Genomic DNA, 12,629 nt, shown 5'->3' on the forward strand with positions numbered 1-12,629 from the left:
GATGCAGGTTCTGTGATGGGATATTAATGAGAGAGAGGGAGTGTGTGAGAGAGCGAGAGAGTGTGTGAGAGGGAGAGAGAGTGAGTGTGTGAGAGAGAGAGAGAGTGAGTGTGAGAGTGAGTGTGAGAGAGAGAGGGAGTGTGAGAGAGAGAGGGAGTGTGTGAGAGAGAGAGAGAGAGGGAGGGAGTGTGAGAGAGAGAGGGAGTGTGAGAGAGAGAGAGTGTGTGAGAGGGAGAGAGAGTGAGTGTGTGAGAGAGAGTGTGAGAGTGAGTGTGAGAGAGAGAGGGAGTGTGAGAGAGAGAGAGAGAGAGAGAGAGAGGGTGTGTGAGAGAGCGAAGGAGTGTGAGAGAGAGAGGGAGTGTGTGAGAGAGAGAGAGAGAGAGAGGGAGGGAGTGTGAGTGAGAGAGGGAGTGTGAGAGAGAGAGAGAGTGTGAGAGGGAGAGAGAGTGAGTGTGTGAGAGAGAGTGTGAGAGTGAGTGTGAGAGAGAGAGGGAGTGTGAGAGAGAGAGAGAGAGAGAGGGAGTGTGAGAGAGAGAGGGAGTGTGTGAGAGGGAGAGAGAGTGAGTGTGTGTGAGAGAGTGAGTGTGAGAGTGAGTGTGAGAGAGATAGGGAGTGTGAGAGAGAGAGGGAGTGTGAGAGAGAGAGAGTGAGTGTGAGAGAGACAGAGGGGGAGTGTGTGAGAGAGAGAGAGAGAGAGGGAGTGTGAGAGAGAGAGGGAGTGTGAGAGAGAGTGAGTGTGAGAGAGACAGAGAGGGAGCTGGGTCCCTGATGCAGGGTCTGTGATGGGATATTAATGAGAGAGAGGGTGTGTGTGAGAGAGAGAGCGAGGGAGTGTGTGAGAGAGAGAGAAAGACGGAGTGTGTGTGAGAGAGAGAGTGAGTGTGAGAGAGAGAGGGAGTGTGAGAGAGAGAGAGGGAGTGAGAGAGAGAGCGAGAGTGAGTGTGAGAGAGACAGAGGGGGAGTGTGAGAGAGAGAGCGAGAGTGAGTGTGAGAGAGACAGAGAGGGAGCTGGGTCCCTGATGCAGGGTCTGTGATGGGATATTAATGAGAGAAGGGGAGTGTGTGAGAGAGAGAGAGAGAGTGAGTGTGAGAGAGAGAGGGAGCTGGGTCCCTGATGCAGGGTCTGTGATGGGATATTAATGAGAGAAGGGGAGTGTGTGAGAGAGGGAGAGAGAGTGTGAGAGAGAGAGAGTGAGTGTGAGAGAGAGAGTGAGTGTGAGAGAGAGAGTGTGAGTGTGGGAGAGAGAGGGAGTGTGTGAGAGAGAGAGAGAGTGAGTGTGAGAGAGAGAGGGAGTGTGTGAGAGAGAGGGAGTGTGAGAGAGAGAGGGAGTGTGTGAGAGAGAGAGAGGGAGTGTGTGAGAGAGAAAGAGTGAGTGTGAGCGAGAGAGGGAGAGCTGGTTCCCTGATGCAGGGTCTGTGATGGGATATTAATGAGAGAGAGGGAGTGTGTGAGATAGAGAGAGGGAGTGTGTGTGAGAGAGAGAGGGAGTGTGTGAGATAGAGAGAGGGAGTGTGTGCGATAGAGAGAGGGAGTGTGAGAGAGAGCTGGTTCCCTGATGCAGACTGTGAGATGGGATATTAATCTTACAGGAGATGGTCACGTGTGTAGAGTGTAAGGAGCAGTTCTATGTGATGAGGAGGTGTGTGTGAGAGCGAGTGAGCGATAGTGTGACATTGCCAACTCAGCGATTCTCGCCCAGCAGGAACAGTCAGACTGCACTGTTCCACAGTGAAGCTCTCTGCACCCGTCCATTGTGTTGGAGAATAGAAATTATCGACCTATCCTGCAGTGATCTGTCCCTCCGACTGCAGATCTGTGTGAGACTGACGGTGTGACGGTGAGTTTAAATACCGCATCGTGATTAGTTTTTTGTGAATGAATCCGGAGCTATTCCGAATGGAGGACCGACTGTTTCCCAGAGCAGGGATATCCGCGACAGCTACTCGCCCACAGCTCACCGTCACCTGGGACGCTACTGCGCGTGGAAATGTCGCATTGAACACCCCTTCCCAAAGCTGCCCTCACCAAAACGCAGACCCTCCAACCCACCCAAACAACCCCACCCTGCCCGACCCACCAAAACCCCCCGCCCGCCCCAACCCGGCCCCACCCATCCCCACCCACCTCCGTCATACTACACTCACCCCAGCGTATATTCAGCAGGGTGAGGATCACTCACTGTGTAACTGTACAGAGTCACTGTTTATTCAGCAGGGTGAGGATCACTCACTGTGGAACTGTACAGAGTCACTGTTTATTCAGCAGGGTGAGGGTCACTCACTGTGTAACTGTACAGAGTCACTGTTTATTCAGGGTGAGGATCACTCACTGTGTAACTGTACAGGGTCACTGTTTATTCAGCAGTGTGAGGGTCACTCACTGTGTAACTGTACAGAGTCACTGTTTATTCAGGATGAGGATCACTCACTGTGTAACTGTACAGAGTCACTGTTTATTCAGCAGGGTGAGGATCACTCACTGTGTAACTGTACAGAGTCACTGTTTATTCAGGGTGAGGATCACTCACTGTGTAACTGTACAGAGTCACTGTTTATTCAGCAGAGTGAGGTTCACTCACTGTGTAACTGTACAGAGTCACTGTTTATTCAGCAGGGTGAGGATCACTCACTGTGTAACTGTACAGAGTCACTGTTTATTCAGCTGGGTGAGGATCACTCACTGTGTAACTGTACAGAGTCACTGTTTATTCAGAGTGAGGATCACTCACTGTGTAACTGTACAGAGTCACTGTTTATTCAGCAGGGTGAGGATCACTCACTGTGTAACTGTACAGAGTCACTGTTTATTCAGCAGTGTGAGGATCACTCACTGTGTAACTGTACAGAGTCACTGTTTATTCAGGGTGAGGATCACTCACTGTGTAACTGTACAGAGTCACTGTTTATTCAGGGTGAGGATCACTCACTGTGTAACTGTACAGAGTCACTGTTTATTCAGCAGAGTGAGGTTCACTCACTGTGTAACTGTACAGAGTCACTGTTTATTCAGCAGGGTGAGGATCACTCACTGTGTAACTGTACAGAGTCACTGTTTATTCAGCAGGGTGAGGATCACTCACTGTGTAACTGTACAGAGTCACTGTTTATTCAGCAGGGTGAGGATCACTCACTGTGTAACTGTACAGAGTCACTGTTTATTCAGCAGAGTGAGGTTCACTCACTGTGTAACTGTACAGAGTCACTGTTTATTCAGCAGGGTGAGGATCACTCACTGTGTAACTGTACAGAGTCACTGTTTATTCAGAGTGAGGATCACTCACTGTGTAACTGTACAGAGTCACTGTTTATTCAGGGTGAGGATCACTCACTGTGTAACTGTACAGAGTCACTGTTTATTCAGGGTGAGGGCCACTCACTGTGTAACTGTACAGTCACTGTTTATTCAGGGTGAGGATCACTCACTGTGTAACTGTACAGAGTCACTGTTTATTCAGGGTGAGGGCCACTCACTGTGTAACTGTACAGTCACTGTTTATTCAGGGTGAGGGTCACTCACTGTGTAACTGTACAGAGTCACTGTTTATTCAGGGTGAGGATCACTCACTGTGTAACTGCACAGAGTCACTGTTTATTCATGGTGAGGGTCACTCACTGTGTAACTGTACAGAGTCACTGTTTATTCATGGTGAGGATCACTCACTGTGTAACTGTACAGAGTCACTGTTAATTAAGGGTGAGGATCACTCACTGTGTAACTGTACAGAGTCACTGTTTATTCATGGTGAGGGTCACTCACTGTGTAACTGTACAGAGTCACTGTTTATTCAGGGTGAGGATCACTCACTGTGTAACTGTACAGAGTCACTGTTTATTCAGCAGGGTGAGGATCACTCACTGTGTAACTGTACAGAGTCACTGTTTATTCAGGGTGAGGGTCACTCACTGTGTAACTGTACAGAGTCACTGTTTATTCAGGGTGAGGATCACTCACTGTGTAACTGTACAGAGTCACTGTTTATTCAGGGTGAGGATCACTCACAGTGTAACTGTACAGAGTCACTGTTTATTCAGGGTGAGGGTCACTCACTGTGTAACTGTACAGAGTCACTGTTTATTCAGCAGGGTGAGGCTCACTCACTGTGTAACTGTACCGAGTCACTGTTTATTCAGGGTGAGGGTCACTCACTGTGTAACTGTACAGAGTCACTGTTTATTCAGCAGGGTGACTATCACTCACTATGTAACTACAGAGTCACTGTTTATTCAGGTTGAGGATCACTCACTGTGTAACTGTACAGAGTCACTGTTTATTCAGGGTGAGGATCACTCACTGTGTAACTGTACAGAGTCACTGTTTATTCAGCAGGGTGAGGCTCACTCACTGTGTAACTGTACAGAGTCACTGTTTATTCAACAGGATGAGTATCACTCACTGTGTGACTGTACAGAGTCACTGTTTATTCAGCAGGGTGAGGCGCACTCACTGTGAACTGTACAGAGTCACTGTTTATTCAGCAGGGTGAGGATAACTCACTTTGTAACTGTAGAGGGTCACTGTTTATTACGCAGGGTGAGGATCACTCACTGTGTAACTGTACAGAGTCACTGTTTATTCAGCAGGGTGAGGATCACTCACTGTGTAACTGTACAGAGTCACTGTTTATTCAGGTTGAGGATCACTCACTGTGTAACTGTACAGAGTCACTGTTTATTCAGCAGGGTGAGGATCACTCACTGTGTAACTGTACAGAGTCACTGTTTATTCATGGTGAGGCTCACTCACTGTGTAACTGTACAGAGTCACTGTTTATTCAGGGTGAAGATCACTCACTGTGTAACTGTACAGAGTCACTGTTTATTCAGGGTGAGGATCACTCACTGTGTAACTGTACAGAATCACTGTTTATTCAGGGTGAGGATCACTCACTGCGTAACTGTACAGAGTCACTGTTTATTCAGCAGGGTGAGGATCACACACTGTGTAACTGTACAGAGTCACTGTTTATTCAGGGTGAGGATCACTCACTGTGTAACTGTACAGAGTCACTGTTTATTCAGCAGAGTGAGGTTCACTCACTGTGTAACTGTACAGAGTCACTGTTTATTCAGCAGGGTGAGGATCACTCACTGTGTAACTGTACAGAGTCACTGTTTATTCAGCAGGGTGAGGATCACTCACTGTGTAACTGTACAGAGTCACTGTTTATTCAGGGTGAGGATCACTCACTGTGTAACTGTACAGAGTCACTGTTTATTCAGCAGAGTGAGGTTCACTCACTGTGTAACTGTACAGAGTCACTGTTTATTCAGCAGGGTGAGGATCACTCACTGTGTAACTGTACAGAGTCACTGTTTATTCAGAGTGAGGATCACTCACTGTGTTACTGTACAGAGTCACTGTTTATTCAGGGTGAGGATCACTCACTGTGTAACTGTACAGAGTCACTGTTTATTCAGCAGAGTGAGGTTCACTCACTGTGTAACTGTACAGAGTCACTGTTTATTCAGCAGGGTGAGGATCACTCACTGTGTAACTGTACAGAGTCACTGTTTATTCAGCAGGGTGAGGATCACTCACTGTGTAACTGTACAGAGTCACTGTTTATTCAGAGTGAGGATCACTCACTGTGTAACTGTACAGAGTCACTGTTTATTCAGGGTGAGGATCACTCCATGTGTAACTGTACAGAGTCACTGTTTATTCAGGGTGAGGATCACTCACTGTTTAACTGTACAGAGTCACTGTTTATTCAGGGTGAGGATCACTCACTGTGTAACTGTACAGAGTCACTGTTTATTCAGGGTGAGGGCCACTCACTGTGTAACTGTACAGTCACTGTTTATTCAGGGTGAGGATCACTCACTGTGTAACTGTACAGAGTCACTGTTTATTCAGGGTGAGGGCCACTCACTGTGTAACTGTACAGTCACTGTTTATTCAGGGTGAGGATCACTCACTGTGTAACTGTACAGAGTCACTGTTTATTCAGCAGGGTGAGGGTCACTCACTGTGTAACTGTACAGAGTCACTGTTTATTCAGGGTGAGGATCACTCACTGTGTAACTGTACAGAGTCACTGTTTATTCAGGGTGAGGATCACTCACTGTGTAACTGTACAGAGTCACTGTTTATTCAGGGTGAGGATCACTCACTGTGTAACTGTACAGAGTCACTGTTTATTCAGCAGGGTGAGGATCACTCACTGTGTAACTGTACAGAGTCACTGTTAATTCAGGGTGAGGATCACTCACTGTGTAACTGTACAGAGTCACTGTTTATTCAGCAGGGTGAGGATCACTCACTGTGTAACTGTACAGAGTCACTGTTTATTCAGGGTGAGGGCCACTCACTGTGTAACTGTACAGAGTCACTGTTTATTCATGGTGAGGGTCACTCACTGTGTAACTGTACAGAGTCACTGTTTATTCAGGGTGAGGATCACTCACTGTGTAACTGTACAGAGTCACTGTTAATTCAGGGTGAGGATCACTCACTGTGTAACTGTACAGAGTCACTGTTTATTCATGGTGATGGTCACTCACTGTGTAACTGTACAGAGTCACTGTTTATTCAGGGTGAGGATCACTCACTGTGTAACTGTACAGAGTCACTGTTTATTCAGCAGGGTGAGGATCACTCCCTGTGTAACTGTACAGAGTCACTGTTTATTCAGGGTGAGGGTCACTCACTGTGTAACTGTACAGAGTCACTGTTTATTCAGGGTGAGGATCACTCACTGTGTAACTGTACAGAGTCACTGTTTATTCAGGGTGAGAATCACTCACTGTGTAACTGTACAGAGTCACTGTTTATTCAGGATGAGGGTCACTCACTGTGTAACTGTACAGAGTCACTGTTTATTCAGCAGGGTGAGGATCACTCACTGTGTAACTGTACCGAGTCACTGTTTATTCAGGGTGAGGGTCACTCACTGTGTAACTGTACCGAGTCACTGTTTATTCAGCAGGGTGACTATCACTCACTATGTAACTACAGAGTCACTGTTTATTCAGGTTGAGGATCACTCACTGTGTAACTGTACAGAGTCACTGTTTATTCAGGGTGAGGATCACTCACTGTGTAACTGTACAGAGTCACTGTTTATTCAACAGGATGAGTATCACTCACTGTGTGACTGTACAGAGTCACTGTTTATTCAGCAGGGTGAGGCTCACTCACTGTGAACTGTACAGAGTCACTGTTTATTCAGCAGGGTGAGGATAACTCACTTTGTAACTGTACAGGGTCACTGTTTATTACGCAGGGTGAGGATCACTCACTGTGTAACTGTACAGAGTCACTGTTTATTCAGCAGGGTGAGGATCACTCACTGTGTAACTGTACAGAGTCACTGTTTATTCAGGTTGAGGATCACTCACTGTGTAACTGTACAGAGTCATTGTTTATTCAGCAGGGTGAGGATCACTCACTGTGTAACTGTACAGAGTCACTGTTTATTCATGGTGAGGCTCACTCACTGTGTAACTGTACAGAGTCACTGTTTATTCAGGGTGAGGATCACTCACTGTGTAACTATACAGAGTCACTGTTTATTCAGGGTGAGGATCACTCACTGTGTAACTGTACAGAATCACTGTTTATTCAGGGTGAGGATCACTCACTGCGTAACTGTACAGAGTCACTGTTTATTCAGCAGGGTGAGGATCACACACTGGGTAACTGGACAGAGTCACTGTTTATTCAGCAGGGTGAGGATCACTCACTGTGTAACTGTACAGAGTCACTGTTTATTCAGCAGGGTGAGGATCACTCACTGTGTAACTGTACAGAATCACTGTTTATTCAGGGTGAGGATCACTCACTGTGTAACTGTACAGAGTCACTGTTTATTCAGGGTGAGGATCACTCACTGTGTAACTGTACAGAGTCACTGTTTATTCAGGGTGAGGATCACGCACTGTGTAACTGTACAGAGTCACTGTTTATTCAGCAGGGTGAGGATCACTCACTGTGTAACTGAACAGAGTCACTGTTTATTCCGCAGGGTGAGGATCACTCACTGTGTACCTGTACAGAGTCAATGTTTATTCAGCGTGAGGACCACTGACTGTGTAACTGTACAGAGTCACTGTTTATTCAGGGCGAGGATCACTCACTGTGTAACTGTACAGAGTCACTGTTTATTCAGGGTGAGGGTCATTCACTGTGTAACTGTACAGAATCACTGTTTATTCAGGGTAAGCATCACTCACTGTGTAACTGTACAGAGTCACTGTTTATTCAGCAGGGTGAGGATCACTCACTGTGTAACTGTGCAGAGTTACTGTTTATTCAGGGTGAGGATCACTCACTGTGTATCTGTACAGAGTTACTGTTTATTCAGGATGAGGATCACTCACTGTGTAACTGTACAGAGTCACTGTTTATTCAGCAGGGTGAGGATCACTCACTGTGTAACTGTGCAGAGTCACTGTTTATTCAGTGTGAGTATCACTCACTGTGTAACTGTACAGAGTCACTGTTTATTCAGCAGGGTGAGGATCACTCACTGTGTAACTGTCCAGAGTCACTGTTTATTCAGCAGGGTGAGGATCACTCACTGTGAAACTGTACAGAGTCACTGTTTATTCAGGGGGAGGATCACTCAGTGTGTAACTGTACAGAGTCACTGTTTATTCAGGGTGAGGATCACTCACTGTGTAACTGTACAGAGTCACTGTTTATTCAGGGTGAGGATCACTCACTGTGTAACTGTACAGAGTCACTGTTTATTCAGGGTGAGGATCACTCACTGTGTAACTGTACAGAGTCACTGTTTATTCAGGGTGAGGGCCACTCACTGTGTAACTGTACAGTCAAAGTTTATTCAGGGTGAGGATCACTCACTGTGTAACTGTACAGAGTCACTGTTTATTCAGGGTGAGGGCCACTCACTGTGTAACTGTACAGTCACTGTTTATTCAGGGTGAGGATCACTCACTGTGTAACTGTACAGAGTCACTGTTTATTCAGCAGGGTGATGGTCACTCACTGTGTAACTGTACAGAGTCACTGTTTATTCAGGGTGAGGATCACTCACTGTGTAACTGTACAGAGTCACTGTTTATTCAGCAGGGTGAGGATCACTCACTGTGTAACTGTACAGAGTCACTGTTTATTCAGGGTGAGGATCACTCACTGTGTAACTGTACAGAGTCACTGTTTATTCAGGGTGAGGATCACTCACTGTGTAACTGTACAGAGTCACTGTTTATTCAGCAGGGTGAGGATCACTCACTGTGTAACTGTACAGAGTCACTGTTAATTCAGGGTGAGGATCACTCACTGTGTAACTGTACAGAGTCACTGTTTATTCAGCAGGGTGAGGATCACTCTGTGTAACTGTACAGAGTCACTGTTTATTCAGGGTGAGGGCCACTCACTGTGTAACTGTACAGTCACTGTTTATTCAGGGTGAGGATCACTCACTGTGTAACTGTACAGAGTCACTGTTTATTCAGCAGGGTGAGGATCACTCACTGTGTAACTGTACAGAGTCACTGTTTATTCAGCAGGGTGAGGATCACTCACTGTGTAACTGTACAGAGTCACTGTTTATTCAGGGTGAGGATCACTCACTGTGTAACTGTACAGAGTCACTGTTTATTCAGGGTGAGGATCACTCACTGTGTAACTGTACAGAGTCACTGTTTATTCAGGGTGAGGGCCACTCACTGTGTAACTGTACAGTCACTGTTTATTCAGGGTGAGGATCACTCACTGTGTAACTGTACAGAGTCACTGTTTATTCAGGATGAGGGTCACTCACTGTGTAACTGTACAGTCACTGTTTATTCAGCAGGGTGAGGATCACTCACTGTGTAACTGTACCGAGTCACTGTTTATTCAGGGTGAGGGTCACTCACTGTGTAACTGTACAGAGTCACTGTTTATTCAGCAGGGTGACTATCACTCACTATGTAACTACAGAGTCACTGTTTATTCAGGTTGAGGATCACTCACTGTGTAACTGTACAGAGTCACTGTTTATTCAGGGTGAGGATCACTCACTGTGTAACTGTACAGAGTCACTGTTTATTCAACAGGATGAGTATCACTCACTGTGTGACTGTACAGAGTCACTGTTTATTCAGCAGGGTGAGGCTCACTCACTGTGAACTGTACAGAGTCACTGTTTATTCAGCAGGGTGAGGATAACTCACTTTGTAACTGTACAGGGTCACTGTTTATTACGCAGGGTGAGGATCACTCACTGTGTAACTGTACAGAGTCACTGTTTATTCAGCAGGGTGAGGATCACTCACTGTGTAACTGTACAGAGTCACTGTTTATTCAGGTTGAGGATCACTCACTGTGTAACTGTACAGAGTCACTGTTTATTCAGCAGGGTGAGGATCACTCACTGTGAAACTGTACAGAGTCACTGTTTATTCATGGTGAGGCTCACTCACTGTGTAACTGTACAGAGTCACTGTTTATTCAGGGTGATGATCACTCACTGTGTAACTGTACAGAGTCACTGTTTATTCAGGGTGAGGATCACTCACTGTGTAACTGTACAGAATCACTGTTTATTCAGGGTGAGGATCACTCACTGCGTAACTGTACAGAGTCACTGTTTATTCAGCAGGGTGAGGATCACACACTGGGTAACTGGACAGAGTCACTGTTTATTCAGCAGGGTGAGGATCACTCACTGTGTAACTGTACAGAGTCACTGTTTATTCAGCAGGGTGAGGATCACTCACTGTGTAACTGTACAGAATCACTGTTTATTCAGGGTGAGGATCACTCACTGTGTAACTGTACAGAGTCACTGTTTATTCAGGGTGAGGATCACTCACTGTGTAACTGTACAGAGTCACTGTTTATTCAGGGTGAGGATCACGCACTGTGTAACTGTACAGAGTCACTGTTTATTCAGCAGGGTGAGGATCACTCACTGTGTAACTGAACAGAGTCACTGTTTATTCCGCAGGGTGAGGATCACTCACTGTGTACCTGTACAGAGTCAATGTTTATTCAGCGTGAGGATCACTGACTGTGTAACTGTACAGAGTCACTGTTTATTCAGGGCGAGGATCACTCACTGTGTAACTGTACAGAGTCACTGTTTATTCAGGGTGAGGGTCATTCACTGTGTAACTGTACAGAATCACTGTTTATTCAGGGTAAGCATCACTCACTGTGTAACTGTACAGAGTCACTGTTTATTCAGCAGGGTGAGGATCACTCACTGTGTAACTGTGCAGAGTTACTGTTTATTCAGGGTGAGGATCACTCACTGTGTATCTGTACAGAGTTACTGTTTATTCAGGATGAGGATCACTCACTGTGTAACTGTACAGAGTCACTGTTTATTCAGCAGGGTGAGGATCACTCACTGTGTAACTGTGCAGAGTCACTGTTTATTCAGTGTGAGTATCACTCACTGTGTAACTGTACAGAGTCACTGTTTATTCAGCAGGGTGAGGATCACTCACTGTGTAACTGTACAGAGTCACTGTTTATTCAGCAGGGTGAGGATCACTCACTTTGAAACTGTACAGAGTCACTGTTTATTCAGGGGGAGGATCACTCACTGTGTAACTGTACAGAGTCACTGTTTATTCAGGGTGAGGATCACTCACTGTGTAACTGTACAGAGTCACTGTTTATTCAGGGTGAGGATCACTCACTGTGTAACTGTACAGAGTCACTGTTTATTCAGGGTGAGGATCACTCACTGTGTAACTGTACAGAGTCACTGTTTATTCAGGGTGAGGGCCACTCACTGTGTAACTGTACAGTCAAAGTTTATTCAGGGTGAGGATCACTCACTGTGTAACTGTACAGAGTCACTGTTTATTCAGGGTGAGGGCCACTCACTGTGTAACTGTACAGTCACTGTTTATTCAGGGTGAGGATCACTCACTGTGTAACTGTACAGAGTCACTGTTTATTCAGCAGGGTGAGGGTCACTCACTGTGTAACTGTACAGAGTCACTGTTTATTCAGGGTGAGGATCACTCACTGTGTAACTGTACAGAGTCACTGTTTATTCAGCAGGGTGAGGATCACTCACTGTGTAACTGTACAGAGTCACTGTTTATTCAGGGTGAGGATCACTCACTGTGTAACTGTACAGAGTCACTGTTTATTCAGGGTGAGGATCACTCACTGTGTAACTGTACAGAGTCACTGTTTATTCAGCAGGGTGAGGATCACTCACTGTGTAACTGTACAGAGTCACTGTTAATTCAGGGTGAGGATCACTCACTGTGTAACTGTACAGAGTCACTGTTTATTCAGCAGGGTGAGGATCACTCTGTGTAACTGTACAGAGTCACTGTTTATTCAGGGTGAGGGCCACTCACTGTGTAACTGTACAGTCACTGTTTATTCAGGGTGAGGATCACTCACTGTGTAACTGTACAGAGTCACTGTTTATTCAGCAGGGTGAGGATCACTCACTGTGTAACTGTACAGAGTCACTGTTTATTCAGCAGGGTGAGGATCACTCACTGTGTAACTGTACAGAGTCACTGTTTATTCAGGGTGAGGATCACTCACTGTGTAACTGTACAGAGTCACTGTTTATTCAGGGTGAGGATCACTCACTGTGTAACTGTACAGAGTCACTGTTTATTCAGGGTGAGGGCCACTCACTGTGTAACTGTACAGTCACTGTTTATTCAGGGTGAGGATCACTCACTGTGTAACTGTA

At 45.9% G+C, this 12,629-nt stretch overlaps 1 long non-coding RNA gene across 1 annotated transcript in view; it reads left to right on the top strand.

The window, feature by feature from the left end:
- The first annotated feature begins 1,001 nt into the window (after window positions 1–1,001).
- Window positions 1,002–12,629, top strand: part of LOC140395851 (uncharacterized) — a 130,168-nt gene continuing 118,540 nt past the window's right edge. Inside the window, exon 1 of the long non-coding RNA XR_011936333.1 lies at window positions 1,002–1,838. This is a non-coding gene — a long non-coding RNA (uncharacterized lncRNA). The remainder of the gene's footprint in view (window positions 1,839–12,629) is intronic.

The sequence above is a fragment of the Scyliorhinus torazame genome, chromosome 19 (genome assembly GCF_047496885.1).
Source record: "Scyliorhinus torazame isolate Kashiwa2021f chromosome 19, sScyTor2.1, whole genome shotgun sequence".
Lineage (NCBI taxonomy): Eukaryota > Metazoa > Chordata > Chondrichthyes > Carcharhiniformes > Scyliorhinidae > Scyliorhinus > Scyliorhinus torazame.